Here is a 26494-nt window from a genome sequence, read left to right on the forward strand (position 1 = left end):
CTTCCCCGGTGGTGGATCCGGCCCGGCCACCCCCTCCTCTCCCTCTCTTCCCTAGATCCGGCGGTCGCGCCCTCCTCTCCCTCTCTTCATCGGCGTGGCGGGTGGTGGCATGGTGGTGGTGGGCGGCAGTGGCGTGGTGGTGGTGGCCGGTGGTGGCTCGTGGCGGCGGCCGTGAAGCCGGGGAGCGGAGGCGAGACGCAGGGGAAGGGTGCCGCCGAGGAGACCGACGGCGGCCGGCGGAGACCGGCCGGTGGTGGGGTTTTTTTATTTTTTGAAAAAAATATTTGCCGAGTGTATTTTGGGCACTCGGTGAAGTCTTTGCCGAGTGTCCGACAAAAAACACTCGACAAAGTCTGTTTGCTGATAAAAATTCACCGAGTGTCGTTTGCCGAGTGGCACTCAGCAAATCTCCTGATTCCCATAGTGTCCCCACCCATTGGTAGCCCACCTGCTGCTTCGCCGTCGACGCCAGAGACGCTCTAGCCATCTTTTCCTATGCAACCTGATCGCCGCCCCCAGGTCGAGTCACGAAGCACTGCCACGGTCGCCACTGGAAGGCCGGGTCTCGGTTTCCAGGAACTCCTCTTCCGCGATTGCTACACCACTGCTGCACCTTTGTTTTTGGGTACTCCTCTCCCAGAGCCAGGTACTCTCTGGCTTACTCCATCCATCTCTTCCATTCCTGTTTGCCTGAACTCCAAGCAAGTTTCCAACATCCTTTCCTTTTGCCTAACCGCCCCACCGATCATGTTGAAAGCTCGATCCAGTAGCCCGTCTGTGTTCTGTGTGACTGTTGCGTCGAAGAACATTGCTTGTTCAGCTATCCTAGGGCGAGAGAGGGAGAGGAAGAGAGGTGCAGGCCATAGGTATTAAAGGCTCGGTGCCAGAGTGACTGACGCCGAGCTCAGTGCCATGTCATATATCGGGCCTAGGAGCTCGGCGCCAGAGATGCTGGCGCCGAGACGTGTTAGTTTGGTGCCAAGCTAAGGATCCATTTTCTGAATTCTTTCCGCCAGGGGTCTATTTGTGATAAACTTTAAAAAAGGGGCCAAAATGTAAAAAATTCGGCCGGCCGGCCCCACATGTCAGAGACACGGGCTCTGCTTTGGTGATTTGCCTTTTAGAGTCTTCTAGAGTCTTCCCACATCGATGACATGGTGGAATTCCGTAATTTCGTTTGACGAATAGGTCCCCCTTGACTCACCAAAACTCATGGAGTTTGTTAGTTTAAACCCCTATACCTATGTTTGGTGATGGAATTACGTATAAATACCGGTTATGTTGATGGTTTATAATTGATGTTAGTGACCATCAACAATCACTCTTTACTAAGTTGTCATCCCTAGCGTCCAACGTGAGCCCTTGAATCAAACCAACTTGAATAAACGGCGTAGATGCAATCCTTAAGGCGGTGGAGAACCGACATACAAAAGAGGGACTACCAGGTGGGCCCAGGGGGTCAGGCAACCTATAGGTGGCAGCCTCCTACCCTCTGCTTCGGTGACGTGGCTTTTGGAGTCCTCTAGAACCTTCTGGATCGGAGTAGTTTTTGCCGCGGATAAGCGCGATTTAATTTAATGTTTTGATCCCCCTTGACGTTTTTCTAAAATAACCCTACTGAAAACACAGATTCACCAAAACTCATGAAAACTATCAGTTTAAACCCCTAAATCTATGTTGGTGATCATTTTCATGTATTATTTCAAATTATATTGAAGTTTATATTGAATGATAACTACCGTCAATAAACTCCCCCAAGCTTAACCTTTGCTAGTCCCTGAGCAAAGCTAAACTTATCAATGGATCAAGAGTTTAGGATCTTTGAGAACATTGTAGCAACTCCTCAAAAGTACACATGCATTCAAACAAGTATTCTCCTCTGGATTAGAACAAACTGATTTGTCTTTCAAACTTACCCATATTACCTTCAACTATGGGGCTTGTAGCCTTCACTTGGGTCTTGAGTAATTGAAAGACAGAATGATCAAGTCAAGCACTATGTCTCATGTTCTTTGTTCGACCATTATTCTAGAGTTAAAATAAAACTCAGAGATTCTGTTGTATGACACTCTCAAATCTCTCAAAATATGTGGTATTTGTGGATCCTCACCAAGATAATAAATGATGATATGCCTTTCTTTTCCTACAACTAAGGCTTATGTGGAGCTCTTTGGAACGGTGATAACATGAAAGAGCATTCTTGCAATGTATATATTGTAAAATCATACCTCAGATCCAAAGAGAGTTGGGTCATACAATCAAATCAATATGTGCATGTGTGTGAAATATATGGTGGCTAACCTAATTCTACTATGCTTCTTAAAAACATATCTCTCATTGGAATCATCTTTGCAAGAAAATATGGGCTATCTTATTCATCTCTTTCTTTTTTTTCAGGTGGGCATCTAAGTACCCATTGTTTTAAATATCTCAGACACTTGCGTATTTTTTCTCAACTCTTTTTTCTTTTTTATGAGCAACTTTTGCATAGCCCCCGCTTCTTTTCTGCATAGCAATTGTTGAAGAGATAGTAACAAGAACTTGGAGCATTTATATGGTGGAAACCTATGGAGCATATTTTTGGTGTTTTCTCCCAGTGTAGGAGTAAAATATTTTTGGGTGGATCTAGATGAAAAACATACAATGTTTTATGCCTATCCCTAGTGTAGCAATAGCGTATATTTGGGTGGTGTGTATGTGATCTTAATTTTAAGAGCATGACAAACCTCTCATAAGGGTCAACAAGGCTTGACTAAACTCAATGCAAAATAAGTAGCATATGAGTGGAAGTTTTCCTAGCCTAAATATAAACATATAAGGCTCTGGTAGGAATTCAAGTTTTGTCATACAGAATCTCATCGTGTGGAATTTTTATATTTTTCAAAAGATAAATCTCCAGAACTTAGTATCACTTGGAACAAAATAAATAGCAGCTCAGACCTTCTCATGTCATATCTGTCAATTACCTAGACTTAGATCAAGCATTTGCTATCCACGAGTTTTAAGTTCATAGCAAATTTTCATGTCAAATCAATTTTATCCAAAACTCAGGAGAATTTCTGGCTGAAAACTAGGTACTTGAAAGGAATTATAACAGAGCGACTATTCATTATTTCTATCATGTGAGATCATCTTCAAGTTCTTTTTATTCATTTGGCTCTTAAAAACAAGACAAAAAAACTAAAGCACATCCTAAGCAAATTAAACTTAAAGCAAACTATACACACTCTTTTTTTTGGTTTTTTTAGATCACTCCATAGTGATATATATATATATATATATATATATATATATATATATATATATATATATATATATATATATAAAGATAAAGGCAAATTTTTATTTTGTTTTCTTAGTTATGCATTTTTTATATAATACAAACTCAAAATTTAACTAAATAAAATAATAAAATACAAGAAAGAAAACTTATCTGAAGTAATGGGGGCTCCTCCCCCAAACTGGTTGTTGCTGCAGTCTCTCAGAAGGGTGGGTCTATGTTGAGACCCTAGAATAAGTACTGCCAATTTCGGTTCTACTGCTCCTGGTGCTGCTGGATGGCGGGAAGATGTTGTCCTGCTTCTTCTTGCCACCGAGAATGTTGGTGCAGAGTGTTCTGAATCTCATGCTGGTTCTCCTTGTTGGTGGTAAGCCTGGTGTCAAAGTGAGCGTATTCCATCTACTGCTCATGGTAACCCATGGGCGGCGGATGATGGCCCATGTTCTGGTCATGATAGCTCATGGGATGGTCATGCAAGCCATGAGCAGAGAAGGACATGCATTCTCCCTGGTAGCCGCTGGAGACCTCCTCATAAGACTGCTGCTGGTAGTAGTCAAAATTGCTGTCCTGCCATTGCCCACTTGGGCCCTGTTGGTAGGAACTCTCTGAATGATGCAGAGAAGGCTGCTCACACCCAACATGTTCAAGTTGGTGCATACAGGAAGATCCTGGCTGGTCCCAACCTGCATGCACAGGATGGTGCACCTGAGAAGGTTCTGGTTGATCAAATCCATTATAGCCGACGAAGACAGGGCCTTCTGGAATGGGGTCATCTCCACGGTACCGAGGCTGTGGGTTGTGAGTGATCCTCATAGAAGCATTTATGCAAGGTGCTTCCTCCTTTCTCTACAAATCAAAGACAAACGAATCCACTACATACAGACCGAGGTTCCGGTCTAGTAACGGGAACTTGGTTATATAATCCACATACATCATGATAAGTTTCCTGTCTCTTCCATTTTTTAACATATGTGCATAGTTAAAATAGTCATAATCAATTAGCCAATGGGGAACGTCAATGTAAGTAACAGAAGCATTTTTTAGCAGGCGCAAAATTTTAGCTATGCGGGTGACCAAAGAAGTGCACCCAACATCTCCATTAAGACCAAAAATTTCTAACCATTGTGTCATCAAGAATTTTACGGGTGAGACCTTCTTCCTTTTGAGCATGGCATAAAGCAGTTTTAGTTCATTATTCCTAACAGTGTGGAAATCACTTCTAGGAAATAAGGACAAGCCTAACCATTTATGCATGAAGCGCAATGTAGGGTGCTGAATTTCATTGGTGTGAGGACGATAGCAAACAATTTCTTTTGAAATATCTCTCCAAAACTAATTCCTATCAAAGTCGTGTATAGCAGAGTCTACATCAATTATGCACTGAGAATGAAATCCAAGAAGTTCACTTAAATTTTTTCAGGGAATAGAAAATTCTTTCCTAAAAAATCTAAATGAAACTTTCGAATCGGTGGGTTGCAGAGTGCACAATAATTCAATAGTCAAAAGCTTACACCCTGGCTCATCAATTTCCCAAGCATCCTCCCATCCTATGGTCTTAAAAATAAGTTCAAATTCAGCGGTCATACCTGTGGCTTGTAGTAGGGCTAGATCATGGGCAGGAGTGAGGACGAAATCCCAGGTCTTTAGCTTCTTGTAGATGTTCTTCTCCCTATCTCCCCAGAGCTTGAGCTCCTTCTCTTGCAAAAGGACATTCCTTTCCACGGGGGCTGATCGAGACGGTGCTCCAACAGCAAGACACGGTGGATCGACCTCCATGTCGATGCTTGCTTAGGATGAAGAACTCCTTATTGAACAAAACGACATCGCCCGCTTGAGTTTGTCGGCGATCTTGCTCATTTTCCTGCAAAATAGGCAAAAACAACACAACTCGTGGAACGGGATTAGGAGATAAAAATGTTAGTGGTTAGCTATCCAGAGTCAGTAGTCCGAGGGTTAGTCGTCCAAAATTGCCAAATAAATATTCTAATCAAGATTTTGGCATGACTACCATCTTAATTCTTTTTAATTCCCTCTCTTGATTTGGACAACACTACCACACTTAAACTCTATTTTTCTTTTTCAAATTTTAGTAGAACCTCTCTCTCTTTCTTAAGATGTTAGCACTACTTTCACACCCAAACTTCCTCTCAGTCTTTCTTACTCCAACACTACTTCTTAAAAGAAATTCAACTACGAAATTTTGAAATGGAATTCTGAACCCAAGAGCTGGAATTGTGTTGTGTTGGAGGCCGAGAGTAGCAAAGAAGGAGTGGGATTTATAGAGGGGGAGGTAGCAGGCCGGCCGGCCAAGTGGTGGGGCCGGCTGGCCCCACATCATGGCCAAATGGCCTCTCCATTTTCCTGGTGGATCTTTACTTCACCCTTAAGCAAAATATCAGCTCCGTTGGTGCTTCTTTCGGTGGAAATATGATAGAATAGAGTTGAGTGGGAATGGAGGTGATGGGTGGTGGTTGAGTAGGTCCTATGTGTCTCCCGTATTTCTACCGTATATATGTATAAATGCAAAAATATTTTATGATACTATGAAATATAACAAGATGAATGATGATATTTTTAAATTTTTATGCCTCCATGGTAAATATTTCTTACGAGTTTTTACTCCATAAAAATTATTTACATGGGGCTTAAGTTTTTATAATGCCATGATTACAATTTTTGTTTCATGATGCAGGTGTTGAAAAGTAAATATGCTAAGATAAAATGATTAATGCAGTATGAAAAAGTAAATATGGATAACTACCGAGTTACCTCCCGGCGCGGGTTCAGAATTTTAAGTCCACCGAACTGGACTTCTCCATTCAGGTTTATTCTTCAAGTGCATTAGTTGGTCCCGGAGATGGATGCCTTAACGGTTGCACTTGCTTTTCACACCACTCCAAATTAGAGCATTGTTCCGGTCTTGGCTTGAAGGCAAATCACTCTTCCTTCCCATTAATATGGAATTTAATTTCTCCGGCTCCGACATCAATGTGAGCATTTGTAGTGCTTAGGAAGGGTCTCCCATGAATGAAGGGTGTCTTCATGTCTTCCTGCATGTCAAGTACTACAAAATCTATGGGAACAAAAAAGTTTTGTATTTTTACCAGAATGTTTTCAGCGATTTCTGTTGGGTAGCGGACTGATTGGTCGGCTGGTTATAAGAACATTGATGTTGGCATGAGTATTGAATAGTTGAGCTTGTCAAAGACCTTTTTTGGGCATGACACTGACACTTGTTCAAAGATCGCATAACACATTCTTAAAGTTCTAGCTCCCGATCGAACAATCGATAGTGGGACATCCTGGATCCTTCTTCTTGACATATGAAGTGTTTAGGATTACCGCACTACACTACTCTGTTAACTTGATTACCTCAGTGGAAGGCAGTGGTCTTTTGTTGTTGAGGATGTCTCTGAGATACTTCACGTAGGTAGGTACCTATTTGGCATCTAGCAATGGAATATTAATATATAACTTTTGAATTAGCTCTACGATCTTACCAAACTGATAATCCATTTTGGCTTTCTGATTTCTATGTGGAAATGGTAGGAGGGTCGTGTCTTGAAAATCTTGTTGTAACTCTCTTGTGGCCCAACTTCTTCAACTTCATTGGTTCTCTTCTTCTCTTCCTGCACTACCACTGGTGTCTTACCTATCCTTGTCGGATATGGTAGATCACGAGTAGACTTGCCACCTCTTGTGGTTATAGCATTTACCTTCTCATGGTTAGTGGCAAAAGGCAGAGCAACAGCCAATTGGGCTAATTGTGATTCTGTCTTTTTATTATAGCTGAGTTGGTCTTTTATGACGGAAGAAAAACTATCCATTTTAATATTTATGTTTTCTAGGATCTTATCATTAAAAGCAAGCTTCTTAGAAATATTCTCATTAATCCTAACTTGTTCTAAGATCAAGTCTCTCAAGGATGGCTGTTTAGGAGTAGTTTTTGCACCTGGCAGCCTCCTGCCCTCTGCTTTGGTGACGTGGCTTCTAGAGTCTTCTGAAACCTTCTGGAGTAGTTTTCACCGTGGATAAGCATGATTTAATTTGATGTTTTGATCCCCTTGACGGTTTTCTGAAATAACCCTGTTAAAAACATAGATTCACCAAAACTCATGGAAATTGTCAGTTTAAACCCCTAAATCTATGTTCGTGATCATTTTCATGCATTATTTTAAGTTATATTAAAGTTTATAATGAATGATAACTACCGTCAACAAGTACCCAGGTAACAATTATAATTCTTTTAATCCCAAGCAACCATCCTTAATAGACTTAATCTTAGAACAAGCTAGGATTAATGAGAATATTTCTAAAAAGCTTGCTTTTAATGATAAGGTCCTAGAAAACATAAATACTAAGATGGATAGTTTTTCTTCTGCCATAAATGACCAACTTAGCTATAATAAAAAGATAGAATCTCAATTATCCCAGTTGGCCTGCTGCTCTCCCCCTATAAATACATCCCTCTTGGCTGCTCAACTCACTCACTCACACTGCAATCCAGCTTTTCGAGTTTGAATTTCCAATTCCAAATCTCGTAGTTTAAAATTCTCTTGGTAAAAGTAGTTTTGGAGTAAGAAAAAAGGGTGAGAAAGTTGAGAGTGAAAGTGTTGCTAAAATCTTGAGTAAGAGAGAGAGAGAGAGAGAGGTGCTGCTAATTTTTGAGCAAGAAAGAGAGGGTTTAAGAGTGGTAGTGCTATCCAAATCAGGAGAGAAAATTAAAAAAAATTAGGGTGGAAGTCATGCCAAAATATTGATTACAACATTCTTTAGGCAATTTCGGATGACTAACCGTCTGGACGACTGGCTTTTGGATGGCTAACCGCTAACATTTTTATTTTCCTAATCTTGTTCCATGAGTTGTGTTGTGTTTTGTCTATTTTGCAGGAAAATGAGCAAGATCATTGGAAAGCTCAAGCGTGTAGTGTCGTTCCGCTCAACAAGAAGTTCGTCATCTCGGGCAAGCACCGACATGGAGGTCGATCCTCCATCTCCTGCTGCTAGAGCGTCGTCCCATTCAGCCCTCGTGGAGAGAAACATTCTCTTGCAAGAGAAGCAGCTCAAGCTCCGTGACGATATGGAGAAGGACATCTACAAGAAGCTAAAGACCTAGAGGTTCGTCCTCACTCCCGCTTACGATCCAACCCTACTGCAGGCCATAGGTATGAACATTGAATTTAAACTCATTTTTAAGGCTGTAGGATGAGCGGATGTTTGGGAAATTAATGAGCCGGGGTCTAAGCTTTTGACTGCTGAATTTTTATGCACCTTGAAACCCACTGATTCGAAAGTATCATTTAGACTTTTTGGAAAAGATTTTTCTATCCCATAAAAATAGTTTAGTGAACTTCTAGGATTTCATGCACAATGTGTGATTGATGTGGACACTGCTATACAAGACTTTGATAGAAAAAATTTTGGAGGGAAATATCTAAAGAACTTACTTGCTACCGTCCCCGTACTAATGAAATTCTACACCCTACTTTATGATTCACGCATAAATGGCTAGGTTTTTCTCTTTTTCCTAGGAATGATTTTTGCACTGTTAGGAATGATGAACTTAAACTGCTCTATGCCATAGTCAAAAGAAGAAAGGTTCCACCAGTCCAGTTTATGATGAAACAATATAAAGAAATTCCTGATCTTAAGGGAGATGTTGGGTGTACTTCTTTAGTCACCCGCATAGCTAAAAATTTGGGTCTTTTAGAAAATGCTTCTGTTGCATACATCGATGACATTCCCCGTTGGCTTATCGATTATGAATATTTTAACCAAGCACACATATTAAAAAAGGGTAAAATTGGAAGCTTGTCATGATGTATATGGATTATACAAACGAAATCCCGTTACCAGACCAAAACCTTGGTCTATATGTGGTGTAGTATTTTGTCTTTGATTTGTAGAAAAAGGAAGCAACACCTCGTCGGAGCGCTTCTACGAGATTTACGCGCAACCGGTAGCCCTAGTACCGTGGTGATGATCCCATTCCTAAAGGACCTGCCTTCACTAGCTATGCAAGCTAGGACCAGTCGGGTTCTTCTCGCATGCAGCAGCCCGAGCATGCTGGGTGGGAATCTTCCCACATGCACCACCCCTAGCATGCTAGTTGGGAGCAGCCCGCTAAGAGCTCCTGGCATCAGAGCTCAAGTGCGCAATGGTAGGATGGCAACTTCGACTACTGCCAGCAGCAGCCATATGAGGAAGTATCAAGTGGCCATTAGGGAAAATGTATGCCCTTCTCTGCCTATGGCTACCATGACCGGCCCGTGGGCTATGATGAGCAGCAGATGGAGTGCCCCCACCTCGACAACAGGCTAACGACTATAGAGGAGACACGACATAACATCCAGAACCAAAACTTCACCAACACACCCAGTGGCAAGCGGAGGCAGGAGAGCGCCTCATCGCCATTTAGCAACACTAGGAGCAGGAAAACAAAAATTGGCGATACTTGTTCTAGGGTCTCCACATCGACCCGCTTTTCTAAGCGACCGTAGCAACACCTAGCTTGGGGGAGGAGCCCCCGTTTACCGAAGGTAAGTTTTCTCTTCCTAGCATTTTATTATTTTCTTTAGTTTATTTTTTGAGTTTGCTATTTATTAAAAAAATGCATAACCAAAAATAAAATAAAATTTTAGTTTATATATATATATATATCATTATAGTGTGATCTAAAAAATGATGAAAACCAAATAAAAAGAGTGTGTATATAGTTTAAGTTTAATTAAGTTTGCTTAAGACATGTTTTAATTTCCTTTCTTGTTTTTAAGAGCTAGATAAATAAATAAATAAAAAGAGAGAAAACTTGAAGATGATCTCACATGACAGAAATGATGAATAGTTGTTCTATTATAATTTCTTTTAAGTACCTAGTTTTCAGCATTGAATTCTCCCGAGTTTTAGATGAAATTGATTTGGCATAAGAATTTGCTCTGAACTTGAAACTCGTGGGTAGCATATGATTGATCTAAGTCTAGGTAATTGACGGATATGATATGAGAAGGTCTGAGCTGCTATTTATTTTGTTCCGAGTGATACTAAGTTCTGGAGATTTATCTTTTGAAAAATATAAAAATTCCACATGATGAGATTCTGTATGACAAAACTTGAATTCCTCCAGAGCCTTATATGTTTATATTTAGGCTAGGAAAACTTCCACTCATATGCTACTTATTTTGCATTGAGTTTAGTCATGCTCTTAAAATCAAGGTCATGTACACATCACCCACTTATGCACTACTCCTACACTGGGGGTAGGCGCAAAAACATGCTTTCCATTTAGACCCATCCAAAAATGTTTTACTCTTACACTGGGAGAAAACACCAAAAATATGCTTGATAGGTTTTCCACAAAATAAATGCTCCAAGTTCTTGTTGCTATCTCTCAAAAGTTTTGTTGCAGAAAAGAGACATGGGCTATGCAAAAGTTATTTATAAAAAAAGAAAAGAGAAGAAAGAAAGAAAAATAATTGAGAAAAATGGACAAGTGTCCAAGATATTAAAATAATAGGTACTTAGATGCCCACCTGAAAAAAAACTAAGATGAATAAGATAGCCTGTGTTTTCTTGCAAATGTTTTCAAGATCTAAATGAGAGATATGTTTTCAAGGAGCATAGTAGAATTAGGCTAGCCACCATATTTATATCCACCATATTACATACACATGCACATCTTGATTTGATTGTATGACTTAACTCTCTTTGGATCCATTGTTTAACTTTACAATATATGTATCGCAAGTATGCTCTCTCATACATTTACCACTCCTATGAGCTCCATATAAGCCTTAGTTATAGGAGAAGAAAAGGCATAACATCACTATTGCCTTGGAAGGATCCACAAATACCACATACATGAGAGACTTGAGAGTGTCATACAATGGAATCTCTGAGTTTTATTTTTGAAAACTTGCAAAACTCTAGAATAATGGTTGAACAAAGAACTTGAGACATAGTGCTTGACTTGATCGTTCTGTTTTTCAATTGCTCAAGACCCAAGTGAAAGTTCAAAAGCCCCATGGTTGAAGGTAATATGGGTAAGTTTGAAAGTCAGATCAGTGGATTTTAATCTAGAGGTGAATTCTTTGTTGAGCGCATGTGTACTTTTGAGGAGTGAAAACATTGATGCAACTCCTGATCCATTTGCTGAGTTTAGTTTTGCTAAGGGTCTAGCAAAGGTTAAGCTTGGGGAAGCTTGTTGATGATAGTTAACAACCATCATAAACCGTCAACATAACTTGATAAATGCATAAAAAGGATCACCAACGAAGACTTAGGGGTTTAAACTGATAATTTCCATGAGTTTTGGTGAATCTTTGTTTTCAGCAGGGTTATTCCAGAAAACCAGCAAGGGGGATCAAAATATCAAATAAAATCGCGCTTATCCACGACAAAAATAACTCTAGATGGTTCCAGAGGTCATTAGAAGGCATCCCCCGAGGGGATGATAGGTGGGGCCGACCGGCCCCACCTATAGGCCACACGGTCTCCTAGGGCCCACATGTCAGCCCCCGTCGCTACGTCAGTTCTCCATCGCCTCCTAGATTGCTTCTACGGTGTTTATTCAAGTCTGTTTGATTCGAGGGCTCAAGATTGATGCCCCAACCTATAAAACCAGCCCCTTCCCCCCCTCTAGAGCACGCTGCCATAAGTCAAGATCAGACCAGAAATTAGGGTTTCTAGAGAGAAGAGAATAGAGCTCCAATTCTTCAGAGTTTTAGTATAGGCTGGCTAGCAAGGTTCAAGTAGAGTGTGGGCTACTGCTCAGGATTTCGGATCCGCCGTCTAGAGACTGGTATAGCAATTGTATCTCTTTATTTATGACTTTGTGCTACTTTAATATTATGTTGCTACTTATTATGTTCGAAGTTTGCTCTAGTTATATGATTGATATAATTGTGATTGATGATGAGGTTATGCATATGTTCAAAAAGCGTTTAGCCCAAGATGCGCATGGGTTAAGTGGTCGACATTATGTAAGCATGGTGCTTAGATATTGTTTACCTGTGGATGCATTCTGCTCTCTGGGTCATGTGGTAGATCGCGGATGTGACACTCCCATTGAGTCATTTGTAGTCCACTCCCCGTTTGTAGAGCAAGTAGAACACGTTTGCGAAGGGAGACGAGCTCTGTTCTTGATCTTTCTTAGTAATGTTACTTATGCATAGATCCAGAGTTAATTATGCTATAGATGAGAGTGCATATACTTGAGTGTACAAAAGACTTAGTAAATAAGGAATGACTTAGGAATCTTTTGCTCTTACCGAATCTCTTGCCTAGCCATACTACATTTCATGAGTCTCTATTTCTATCTCTGGAATTATTATCAATACTTCACACTTATCATTTATTTATCATTTAACTTACCCATGTCATAACATGAGAGTGGTTTTATCATAAGTATACATATTTGTCAATATATCTACGCCAACAATCCCATAGCTCCTCCCTGTGGATAAAATATAAATAACGATACTCGTATATTCGGATGAAATGCTACAATGGTATATTATCTGTGCGCTTGCGGTTACTTTACTTTAACATATATAATTTTTTCTGAGTTTACAAGTGTCATTAATAATTACCAACCACATATTTCTGGCATCATGTTAGGAATGACAACTTAGTAGAAAGTGATGCTAAAAAATGTCAACGACGGCGCTTCTACCTCCTTGTGGTGGGACACATGCTTCGGCGCCTTCACCGTTGCTGCAAAGTTTCCATGCCTACTCAGCCGTTCCACAAACACCGACGCTTCGGTTCAGCAAATCTTACAAGGCCTTGTTTAGTTTCAAAAAGTTTTCCCAAAAAGTGCTACAGTAGCCATTATATCGAATCTTACGATACGTGCATGGAGCATTAAATGTAGACGAAAAAAAAACTAATTGCACAGTTTGGTTGAAAAACGCCTGACGAACGTTTTGAGCCTAATTAGTCCATGATTGAACATTAATTGTCAAATAAAAACGAAAGTGCTACATAGTAGCTAAATTTCTAAATTTTCCCCAACTAAACAAGGCCCAACTTGCATATCAAATAACTTGACAGGAAGGCTATCCTTACAAGCCGCGCAGGAAAAGTCAGAGGTCCAACAGTTGCTCGATTCTGTCACTCTATCTCGACAGCCTGATAGGCGGACTTGCAAGTTTGCCGCAGCTAGCAGGCTTAACACAGGTGCAATCTACAGAGCTTCAACCCACTCGGGTATCAGCAGTAGGATCTACAACTTTGTCTAGACAAGCAGGGCTCCTACAAGGGTACGCTTCTTTGGTTGGTTGCTTTTGCACGGTCGCCTCTAGTGCTGCTCTAACTTATATAACAAGCATGTCCTCGACGACGACATTTGTGAGCTCTGCAGACAAGACCCGGAAACTTCAGACCACCTCATCTTCCATTGCACGGCAGCTAAAGAGTTCTGGAACCACCTTGGCTTCCAAGGAAATCCGCTCCCATCAGTTCAGGAATTCTGGGAAATGCCCAGGCCTCCAACGATACCTCCTAAACACTTCAACACGATGCTGCTGCTTTGCTGCTGGAACATCTGGAATCATAGACTTGATGTTGTCTTCCGCCATCAGCAACCTTCCCTGCGTCGCCTACTTGCTGCCTGCCGGCTGTGGGGCTGCCGGCTAAGCCAGCGAGACATGCGTATAGTTGATGTTTGGTGCCAAATGTTTGTAATGCATTGGACTCTTGCCATTCTCTTTTGGTTGTAATCACAATGACTTTGGTCCTCGGACCGCTGTAGGTGCTCAGGCACCCTCCCTCCACCGGCTTGTCGGGATCAACGGAATTTCATTTAGGTGGGGCTCTCACTCCTCTGGTAATGTATTCAAAAAAAAATGTTTTGAAAGACAAATGCTAGTAAATAGACATTCACATCCACAACGTCCTGTAGAATAACCGTGAAGCACACGATCAAATCTCGATGCACCAAAAACTATACAAGGCAATGAGTGGCTGAAGAAGACTATTACTAGGGCCGTGTTTGGGCTGATGCGACATCGAATGTAAGCTGGTGGGCTATGATCTGTTCATGTGCCAAGAAAAAAAAGGCTTGTCGTGCCGGCATGACACATGCGTGCCTAGCAGCTTTGTTTAGATATTTCCAGAGATTCTCAAAATATTAACATTTTGTCTAAGGTATATACAACATAAACCCTGCTTTTAGTTTATGTTTTTTTAATGTACCTATAAGAATGCACGGGCATCCTCTCACGAGAACTTGCACGTCCTGTGTTCTCTGGTCAAATTACTGCAAAGTTAAGTAGCAGTGTATTGGTTACAATATTGTACTGGAATTGTAAAGTGAAATAAAGTGATATATACGCTCTACTTTTGAATGAATAAAGTGAAATACGGCACACCGAATACTATTAATTTTTCACTACCCGTGCGCGTATCATTCTGTTTCACGGTACATTTATTTTCATCTTTCAAACAAGGTTCTGTGTCCCCTTGACTATAACTGAATAGATCGATCTATCGAATTCACTGAAGTAACTTCAATTCACTGCTCACCACAGCAGCAGAGCCGTGATCGCGTTACATACTACTTTCGGAGGCCGTGCAGCTGCCCCCAGCTCGGCCTTGGCATGTGTTCCCGCCCACCATTGGCGCCATGCGTTACTCGGACACTGTCACGTGTCTATGGATCATCACAGTACTCCAATCGTCCTCAATCGCGCCCGATTCTGCCTCGCGCCGCCGTCAAAAGCGGCAGCAACAATCGATCTCCCTTCGCCCAAGTTGGAGCAGCCTGTCGCGCTCCCTCCGACTAGTTCCTCTCACGAAGTCACGGGACCATCGGCAGCCCCGGCCCTTGGGGTTCGAGCTGTGCGGTGGCACAGGGCCCTCGACGTCAAGGGGTCCTAACCCCATATACATAAGCTGTAGGTATAGGAGCTCAATAGCCCATAGGAAAGCCAAGAGCCCACGACACGGAGAGGCACGTACGTGAAAGTGAAATGCGTCCGTCATTTTGGCTTCCGCGTCGAGTTTCACCCTTCTGCCACGCGGCCGCTCCGCTATGACCTGCGACTGCGCGTTGTGCTCGTGCCATCATCGATCGGGCGTGCGCCCCTACGTCGTGGAGCAACCAGCGCGCAGCTTCTGGCCGACGGCGCCCAGCCCGCTCTCCGTTCAGGCACTAGGGCAGTCGTAGACAAGACACCAAAGTTTCGTACGGAGGTACCCAATAATTGCTCCCCTTTAATTGATGTATGCCAAGTATATATATTTAATCAATATTTAATTTGCTTTTCACCCTAATCTTTTTCATTAGAATACAGGGATTTAGGAATCTCTACGGAGTTAGGATATGACGTTAACTAGAGCAACGAATAATTTTTTGGAGTTGTATTAAAGGGTCTATCATCCTAGCTTCACTCCAGGTCTCTGAACTGACAGGACCAGGCCTGCACATCGGTTCGCGTGGGCCAACTCAGCCCTCCCCGCCACCGCACGCCCGGTAGCCCTTGCAAGAAGGGTTCCGTCGGCTACCGGGGGCCTGAGACCGAGGCCATCGGCCGCGCCTCAGCTTCCCTTGGCTTCACAATCCACCGAGTTCTGCCACACACGCTACTTGGAGGCTAGCCTGCGGGCCTGCACAAACCAGCAGTCCCTCTCGAGCACTACCAGCTGTCATCTCGAGACTTTGGCCCCGTTCGCTGGTCTGAATTTTGGCTGAAACTGGCTGAAAAACACTGTTCCGGCTGAATTGTTGTGAGAGAAAAATATTGTTCCGGCTGAAAAAACAAGCCGAACAAGCCAAATTTAAGACAAGCGAACAGGGCCTTTGAGACTTTAAGGCAACGTGCGTTTGGTTCTAAGGATGGGATGGTCTCAGGTAGTCAAGTGTCTGGTTAAGACACAACAAGGAGCAAAGTCATCCCCTAAAGAAATATTCATTTATGATTTGGGGCAACCCCACCCTAAATTTTGACGGATTTAGCTGTCCCACCTGGGACACGGGCTTGTTCGCGTGAACAGCAATGCAGAGGAGACAAAAGAGAAGAGAGGGTAGCTAGGCTTCGCCCCGGTCCTAGCGAGCTCCGCCACACGGGCGGGTGCCGCCCCTGCCTTGCCTCGCACCACCATGTGGGCCCCTAGCCTCGCGCGCGTGCGGACTCCGCCCACTGCCCCGTTGCGCATCACCGCGGGGGCTAGTTCCACCCTCGGCCCCGACGAGATGCGCTCCCAGGCCCTCCATGCAGGCGTCATTTTCTCGCGTGCGTGGGAAAGAAAGATAGGGGAGGAAAAAGAAAAAAATGAGACTGATGGGTGGGTCCCATATGTTAGGAGATTATCCCACTTTTATAGTCTCTGAATCAAATAAAAAGGGACAGACCTATCCTCACTCAACCAAACAAAGAATGGTATCATCCGTTTCCAAAATCTGAGACAGGCCCATTCCATTACAGGATGTCTCCAAACCAAACATTAAATCACTCTGAAATCAGCTGGTGTACTTTGCTCTCCATGAGAACCTAAGGCACACTCCTACAATCAAAGTCTATATGGATGCACCAATTTATTTATAAACACTCCTTAGTTTGACAGGTTTGACCTAGCGACTACATGATTCACGCATTGCGGGAAAAAATTAAAAAGCTTTTATTTTTGGATGCACGAAAACATAGGTTGTTATAGGCTCTCAGGCCCGCTCTTCAGCCCCTCAAGCTGGACACTTTCGCCACCAAGTAAGCCTCGAGAAGGCTCACCTGGTGGAGGCCAGTCCAAGCTGACAACCCCTGATGGTCAGAGCGTCAGGACAGAGTAGTCGGACGGCGCCCAAGGCTCCTCTGACTCTATGACAACACCGAGGTCCATCCATGCCGTAGTAGCACCCTCGTGGACTCCGGCGCATGTAGACCATAGACTTAACCTCCAAACCGCCTTGCACCCAACCTACCTCGGAATATAAGGAGAGGTCGGATACTAGATTGGGGGAAGGCTGATTCCATTCGATCCCATTCCACTTCGAGCTCTGAATCAAGAGCATAGCACTTCGAGAGGAGCGACCAAGTGCTCCTCCTCACCGTCTTCTTCTCCTCCGGCGGGGAAGCAACCCCACCACCAACGAGCCATAGGATAGCACCGAGTGATCCCCTTCCAAATCTCTCACACACTCTTGTTGTAAACCCCAAATTTGGGTGCTCCCAAATACAAGAACTACAACCGTTGGACGTAGGGCTCCGATAGCCTGAACCAAGATACATCGCTATGTCTTCTTTGTGTTCTTGAGTCTACCTGAGCCACCGGAGACCCACACTTAGTGACACTGGACAAACAACAATGCTTACCATGGTTACAGACCCACGACACTTTGTTTCTATCAGGGCCAAGGGTTCAAATTGATGGTTAACTAGTTGATGAAGAAGCTAGAGTAGTGTAGGTGCCCACCTAGAGGTGAGTTAAAAAAGGTTTTTTTGGAAAGAGGCCATTACAATTCTTTAACTTTTAAGAAACGTCATTGCAAATCATCTAATCGGAGATAGGTCATTATAATTCCCAGCTTCGCTGAACCATATCATCTTCTACAGCCGAACCATATGAGGCCCACTGTCAGCACCGTAGGTATACAGGGAGGCAAACGTGCGTCAAGTATCGGCCTCCTCCATTAGTCCGTGTCGCGTCGGTCTCATCTCTCTTTCTCCCATCCCCATTCCCCATCCCATCTACGAACCCTAGCTCGGCAATTTGGCGGCGGCGGCGACTAAAGGCGGAGAGAGAACTAGAGGAGGTGGTGAGCAAGGAAGCAGGCGCTGGTGGCTGGGGATCTTAGAGGCGGCCACGCCTGCACTGAAGGTGATGGATGCCCCATAACCCCAGCTGGTGTTCCGCAGCAATTGGTGGCGGCGGCAATGGAGGACGATGACAGTAGGTATCCTTCTTACACTCTTGTTGTCGTTTTGTCTATTCATTGTGTTGGGATATGAGTTCTATATGGTGGTTGTTAGTGTAATGTACGCCATTCTGCATATTTATAATTTCATCAGCGTTAGGTTTGAGACAGAGGTTAAAGTCGATGGTTTCCCTTCCAATGGCTTTGATGGGAGGAAATCATACATGAAGGGAACTATTTTTAAGTGGGATGTCCAGTTTGGGAGTTTAACACTTGAGTTGCTGTTGAGTAGTCTGTGCAAGGAGTTGAATTTATCTTGTGCTCGGACACCTACAATGCGGTTCTATGATAAAAGACTGCATGAGAATGGCAGGTTAGCTAATGAGATTCAGATGCTTGATATGTTTCAAATGTACAAGGAGGAGAGGAGGTGTTAGGTTGTAGTTGGTGTGTTTGATAAGGCAGCTTGTTCAGATGCTGAATTTGATGCACTGGAGCCTCTTTGTGTGGTTCCTCCTGATGTAGAGTTAGGCAACCTTGATGCTAACATGTCCACTGAGCCAACTAGTGCTGCAATTGAGCCTACAACCAAATCCAATGTTGCTGCTGATGACATTCCAGAGGTAGGTACTGTAGATGTAGATAGAGAGCCTGATATGTTTGATAATGCTGAAGAATATGTTGGAGTGAATGATGAAGCTATGTATATTCCAGTGCCAACTGCATAGGCAACTAGGAATGCACAGGGAGCTGATGACAATGCACATGCATCTGTTGACAATGCACATGCATCTAAAAATGCATTTGGTTCTGATTTTGATAATGATGATAATGATGTTCCTATTGTTGATGAGGCAGAGGTTGCTGATGAAGACCCTCTTGATGTTCATGTTCTGCATGATCCTTTGAATCCAAAAATCCAAAAGGGGAGCTATTTTCTTATATCATTTCATTCAGGAAAGCCATAAGGCATTTTGCTATCATCAAGGGTTTTGAGTTTGCACCTGGGGCCCGAACAGACAAGTCAAGATTCATTGCGAGGTGTGCAGCCGCTGATTGCCCTTGGCGCATGCATGCTTCTACCATTTTTGATAAGAAAACTGTACAGGTAAGTTCACATCAACCTTATTATGCCTTGTACATGCTAATATGTGTGACTGAGTCATTGTAATATGTCTTTTTCAGAACAAAGTCCAACCTGCGGAGCACAACTGTCCTACCACCAAGCTTAGAGAAGGCAAAATGGCTTCCTATGGTTGGTGTGTAGATAGACTTGGGGATTGGATTAAGAAGAACCCAACTAAGAGAGCCAAGGATGCTAGAGACAAGTTGGAGGGTGAGTTTGGCATAAAGCTTAAGTACTCAAAAGCCTGGTCAGGTTTACAGCAAGCTCTAAACCAGATTCATGGTAAGTACGAGGAAAGCTTTCAACTCCTTTTCAATTGGGCTGCATAGATTGAACTTAGTTCTCCTAGAAGTAGAGTACAAATAGAGTTAGAGAAGATTGGTAAAAAGACTAGGTTCAAGTGAGTATTTGTTGCTTTGAAGCCATGCATTGATGGCTTCTTAGCTGGCTGTAGACCATTCATTGGTGTAGATGCATCTTATTTGCATGGAAAATATACTAGACAGTTGGCTTTAGCTACTAGGGTGGATGGGCACAACTGGTTGTACCATATTGCATATGCAATTTTTGACTCTGAGACTGAGGATAACTGGAAGTGGTTTCTAGAGAATTTGCACACAATCATAGGAGACCCTCCAGGTTTAGTGTTATGCTCAGATGCTTGTAAAGGGTTAGAGAAAGCTGTGGGGGCTGTCTTCCCACATGTGGAGAACAGAGAGTGCATGAGACACATGTATCAAAACTCCACAAAACACTACTCAGGGGATGTCTTCACTGACCACCTATACCCTACTGCAAGGAGCTACACAAAAGGGCTATTCAAGTGGCATATGAAGAAAATCTATGAATTTGCTCCAGGTGCAATTGCCTATCTTGAGGAACACCATGGCCGAATATGGTATAGGTGTGGCTTCTTAGAGGAGAGCAAGTGTGACTACTTAACAAATAATGTGTCTAAAAGTTTCAATGCTCAGATTAAGCAGTTCAAGGGACTTCATATACATGAGCTAGTGGATAGACTGAGGGAGTTGATAATGGAGAAAAGGTACCTTAGAAAGAAGATAGCATAGTAGTGGGAAGAAGGCATACTACCTAGTGTTATCAAGGAACTAAACCTGATTAGCAAGAATCTCAAAGTTGTTAAGGTTGTAGTAAGTGATCCAGACTTTGCAGAGGTGACTATACTTATGATTGGAATAGCCAAAAAAGGTGCACAATGGGCCTAAAGAATCACAAGTGCAGCTGCAGGGAATGGCAGATTACTAGGAAGCCATGCAAGCATGCGTTGGCCTGGATACTGTCCAACAGAGGCATCAAAGTTGTAGATTATGTGCATGAATATTACTCTGTTGCTAGATTCAAAGCTGCATATGAAGGAAGAGTTGAGCCTATGCCAGATAGAACATAGTGGCCTAAATTTTAGCTTGGGTTCAAAGTGCATCCACCTTTGCTTGGTAGAGGAGCAGGCAGGCCAAAGACCCAAAGGATAAGGGGTTGTCTAGAGAAACAAGCTGGCAAGAAGAAAGTAAGGTGCAAAAGATGTGGAGGATTTAGTCACTTCTCCAAGACATGCAAGCTAGAGATGTAGGTGAAGATGGTGAGACTGCTAAATCAAACAAAAGGTCAGCAGCACCACCATTTCATTTAGGACTAATTTTTTCATATTCATGACTTCTAACTATGTGTCATTTTGTTTTAACAGGAAGAGGCAAGATGAAGGTGATGATGCTGGGCCATCCAAGAAGCCAACAAAAAAGAAGAAAACACCTAAGAAGAAGAAGACTCCTAAGAAGAAGAAGACCCCACTGAAGAAGAAGCAAAAGAAAGATGCAAGCGCTCCTCCACCAAAAGTGGTTCGAAGTCTCAAGGATTTGTTGTTTGCATATAAAAGTCTCAAGTGGTTCGAAGTCTAATATGCAAACAGATTACTGCAGTGTTCAAGATTGGGAACAACAAGGAACTTCTGCTAATACCAGATCACCTCTCGGAGCAAGCAAGGACTTTATTAGAAAGTTGGGGTAGAGCTCTGTGTGTGTGTGTGTTTCCAATGTACAACCTTGACATACATTTGGCATCGATAGCTTGAGCTTTAGTCTGTAACCTTCAACATATTAGTTAAAATATAGTGACCCGTTTGTTCATTTTTAGTACAATAGTTTTGTTGGTGCCGAACCTTCTGATAAGCTCCATCCATGGATATTTTCTCTCACGTTATTGGTTACTGTAACTCAACTCTTGAAAAACAGGCAATGAACCATATTCATATTTTTTACACCGGGGAGGTTGTGTGCCTTGATGATATCCCTATTCCCATGAGTTGCTTGCATGAAGCATTTATTTGCAGCACATGTCCAATTTTTTTGTTTTTAGCCTTTTTTTGAATTTTTTTCACAAATATGCCCCTGGAGGTATGCTTTCAAAATCTAGACCTTTAGCTCGACGCCATCATTGGTGGCGTTGAGCTTACATGTCTCGGTGCCATAAATTTTGGCGCCTAGGTCTTGGGCTCAGCGCAGATGTGGCAGAGACTTAGTTGGCACCTTGGCGCCATGGTTATTGGCGCTAAGCTTGGCGCTGTGGTTATTGTAGCCGAGAATGATGCCAAGATCTATGGCGCCGATGTGGTGTTTTAACCCGACGCCTAACCTTCCTGCCCGAGCCTTCTTCCTCTTCTTTCTCCTCCCTCTTGGGTTTTTTCTCTCCCCACTTTGCCCTACCTCATGAATCGACATATTAGACCTTGGAAACTTTGATTTGATCCATAGATCTTCGAGAGCAAGGTATCCTTGCTCCCTTCTAGTTTTTTTCAAATCGATTTGGTATATATTAGCCGGATTTTTCAACTTAAGAATCATCATTACTTAGGGTTTCATGCAATTTTAATATTTATATTATACAACCATTGGATGCCAAGGCATGGAAAAGCTACCAAACCAAGGTAACCTCAGTGCACATTGTTATGATATGGGTTCATTGTTGTGGATCAAATGGAAAACCCTAGGTGTAGGGTTTGATTTTAATTGCTTTTGGTTCTTAGAACGAAAATGGCTAAATTGTAGTTATGGCCGGATGACCGGAAATGCCTTCAACCCATTGCCTCTGCCTAGTGGTATTCCAATGCCCATGTGCTTTTGCGACGATCCTTGCAAGGTAGCCAAGTCCGATGAAGAGGACACGTATAGGCAGAGGTATTGGATGTGTTCCAATTTCGCGTTTGAGCCTACACTTCATCAGCGCCATATTAACAAGATGGTGAGGAATTGATGTTTGTGTCATATGACATCTTGCATGATTTTTTTATTTTGTAACAATTGCATTTTTTGTAGACCCCTCCATCGCTCTGTGATTTTGAGCAGTGGATCGACACTGCGATCAAGCCGAAAGACAAGGAATGGATGCAGAAACTATTGCGGTGGGAGGTAGAGGACAAGGAGATGATGGAAAGATACGTGGAGAGGAAGCTGCAAAAAAGGAGCACAAGGAAGAGGAGGAAAGGAGGCGTGTTGCTGCATACAGGGAGGAGAGGGATAAGAAGCTTGAGCATGCACGCCGAGTGAAAGCAGCGATGGAGGAGAATCCCAATGCCCTGAGGAAGGGAAAGTGGCCTCGTTGCACTCAGTAGTCTCCATTACTTTCTAGTTCTATGGTTTATTCATGAACAATGTTGTCTACTGTTGGACTTTTCATTGTGTTGTCATGTAATGCACTTTAAGTATGGGCATGCTTAGGTCATGTACTGCGTTATTTAGTTTGTCGGCATGTACTTCTAGTATTATTGTGTTGTTTAATGTGTCATAGTATTGGACTTTTCATTATGTAGTTGTTTTCATTATTTGTGGTCATAATATTCAGTTTAATATTGTGGACGTAGTGAAATGTGATCACACGCTGTAAACAAAACCTAACGAAGTAGGGCATTATATAATTCAACACACAAAACACATCAAATGGCATGTGAGAACATGTACCGAACTAGGGTACAGAGGTCCTGAACTAAACCTAACATGCCTTAGGTAATTGAAGCGAACAACAAGCACAAGAATGACATGTGAGAACATGTACCAAACAAGGGTACATAGTTCCTTTGACTAAACCTAATATGCCTTAGGTAATTAAACCAAGCAACAAACACATAAATGTGCCATGTGAATAAGATGGTCCTCCTAGTAGTGTTGCCACATAGCAAATTGTGTTGCACCTTCTCCATAGTAGCCTCTCATTGTTGGTGGTGATGGTGGTGGTGGTGACGGTGGAGGCCCCTTGTTCTTGTGATTAGGGCAGGTGCAATATGGATCATTGCAGAGTGCCTCCTGTGAACTTGCACCATTGTTGTGGTCGTCGTCTTTGTCTTCCTTATACCCGCTGCTAACTTCCCTTTGTAGATCGAAGATTTGGTCCTACAGGTAGTAGATGTACTGCTGATGTGGATAAATTAGTCGAGGATCGACCCAACTAGTGAACCCATAGTTTTCTTTGGACTCGAAAGACTACAATAACTATGTCGTATGAGTAGTAAGGGTATTCGAGAAACATATTTAACAAACAAAATGTAATAGCAATTACCCATGCTCACGGGCATTTGAAGAAGCGATGACCTCCGTCGATCCCCTCGGTGAACATCTGCACTAAGTAGTCCTCACCATGCGTGCATTTTGGCCAATCTTCCTTCCTATTATCGTATCCTTTGAGAGGGCACTCTTTAGTGAAATCACTCTTGCTCTCGGGGGGAAACTGATACACTGGTTCCTCAAAGAAATCAGGCCCAAGAGACCCCTCCCACACAATGAGAGTTCCCTTAGTCCCCCCCTTTCCTCTCCCACTCCTGAAATCCTTTCCTCTAGATGACCCTCCAGACATTCCTACTCCAACGAAACCGAATACTAGTTTGGTTTTCCTTTTGGTTAGCAATGCATCCTAGAACACATATATATAGGCAGTGGCATGTTTGCTAGCCGTTGTATTGTGCTGTAAATGCTTCTAGAAAGTCTACTCAGAATCACTGAAAAGCCTACATCGTAGGACACTAGAGAGCCTAGATTCCATGACTGAAAAGCCTATTCGATTTCAGACTTCAATCACTATTTTGAAGGACACTAAAAAGTCTATTCGACGGTGACATGACAAATCACTGTAAAGGCTATTTCCCCTAGATTCTATGACTGAAAAGCCTATTCAATTTCTCCTAGATGCCGTTGATTAATACGTACTTTAGGTAGAAAATTTTGTCATAATTTCTCCTATTTTTTGATGTCATCCATACACAAATTTGAGATGAATCAAGAGCTCTCTGTCAGCTCTCCAATAGGATGATCATCATCAGAATCAATCAATCAATAGCCCTTGCCATCTCATATGGCTCTGAATCATTCATAATTTCAACACTATAGGAGCCATGGAATCCATCTCCACAGTGCACTTGCTCAGCAACAGTGGGCACATCCACATTGTCAGGAATGTCTCCTACAACATAAGTAGAAAAATGAGGAAAGAATGAAAAAATGGATGTAAGGAAGGGGTAAGCTGCCAATAACCATGCGGATAAGACACTTACTCGGATGATTATGTGTCAAAGGGATCTCATGAGGAGGATCTGCCACAACATCATGAGTCTGACAAGCATCTCCAACTAGCTCATTAGGGGCAGATTGAGCATCAGGAACCGTAGGTGCAACCTCCACATCCATATCAGGTTCCAGGATGAGAGGGTCGAAGTGTGCCTACTGACCCATTGGTGGGGAAAACCCATGAGGGATGGGATCAACTAACACCCGACTAGTCCAAAGTAGCTAATATATAGTACCTCTCTAATAGATATTAACCAACTACACCCTAAATAACTATGTCACTAGCTATCTAACTATATTTATCTAACTATATCTATCTCACTAACTAAATCAACTACCTACATCATCAAATTTACTAGAAACTACCAAATAATCAAAGTAGCACTACAATTCAAGCTAACTAAGTACCTACATTGCATATTCAAAAATTTTACCTATCCAAGTCAATGCAACGATGCGACGCGGACGCGGACGCCAGGACCAGAGCAGGACAGGGATGCGGAGGACAGGATCGATGGCGAGGTCGCGGCACGCTAGAAGTAGGGGTCGTGTCACGACCGAGGTCGCCGAAGGGAGCGCCTATGCGCGCGACGGAGGCAGCGAGCCAGGACGGACAAGGCGGCGCGGGCCGGGAGGGGTGATGCGTGGCCGGCACAGCAGGGGCCGGCACGAGCATGGGCCATGAGGGGCGGCGTGTGGCAGGCGCTCCACGTGGCGAGGCGGTGCGAGTGGGCTAGGGCCACGGGTGGCCGGCACGGCGAGGGCCAGCGCCGATGCGGGCGCGGGCGCGGGCACAGGCGCAGGCGCAGGCACGGTGGCCGGCGTGGGTGCAAGCACGGGTGTGGGCGTGGGCTGGCGCTACACGCGGCGACGGGCGCGGCGATGCGGTAGCGCTGGTGGCGCCCTGGCTCGGGAGCTGTAGAGAGAGAGGAAGAGAGAAAGGAAGGGAGGGCCCATACGTAAGACAGGGCTCGGCGTCAAGATTTACACGCCAAGATCTACGGCGCCCTGCGAAGTCACCGTCATGTCTGCGTCGAGCCCAAGACCTAGGTGCCAAAATCTATGGCATCGAGATGTGTAAGCTTGGCACCACCAACGATGGCGCCGAGCTATGGGTCCAGATTTTGAAAGCATACCTCCAGGGACATATTTGTGAATTTTTTTTAAAAAGGGCTAAAAAACAAAAAAAATCGGTGCTCTCATCCTCATTTTTTTCGTGGTACACAACATCCATTTTTCATGGTACACAACATCCATTTTAGGGTTGAGCGTTCCTCATATTCGGGAGATAGCATTCCTCATTCCAATTATAATGAAGTTAACTGGTTTGAACCAAAGGTAGCATTGAAAATTTTCAGTTCATTATAATTTCATAGGAAATATGAAATCCATGGACTTTAATTGTAGCATACTGTTTTCTTTTTCATTTCTCACACAGCTATACTGATGATCATATAAAAAAATTTGAAAGCGTGCTTGACAAGATAGAAGTCTGGAATGTTGCGAAGTTATAAAATATATTGAAGGAAAGTCTCAAGGGAAGGGCATAACATCCGTTGCAACGTAAGTGTCCGCTTTCAGGCAACAACTCTGAGAGTACAGAACACTAAAACAATACAATAGTATTAGGAAGCATCACATGGACCTGAGCTTATGTGTAAGCACAATTTTATAAT

The 26494-nt window shown here is 43.1% G+C and overlaps 1 pseudogene; it reads left to right on the forward strand.

Moving 5' to 3' along the window:
* The first annotated feature begins 19370 nt into the window (after positions 1 to 19370).
* LOC136492311 (uncharacterized) lies at positions 19371 to 21167 on the forward strand (annotated as a pseudogene).
* The last annotated feature ends 5327 nt before the right edge of the window (positions 21168 to 26494 follow it).

This window comes from Miscanthus floridulus, chromosome 11 (genome assembly GCF_019320115.1).
Source record: "Miscanthus floridulus cultivar M001 chromosome 11, ASM1932011v1, whole genome shotgun sequence".
NCBI classification, from domain to species: domain Eukaryota; kingdom Viridiplantae; phylum Streptophyta; class Magnoliopsida; order Poales; family Poaceae; genus Miscanthus; species Miscanthus floridulus.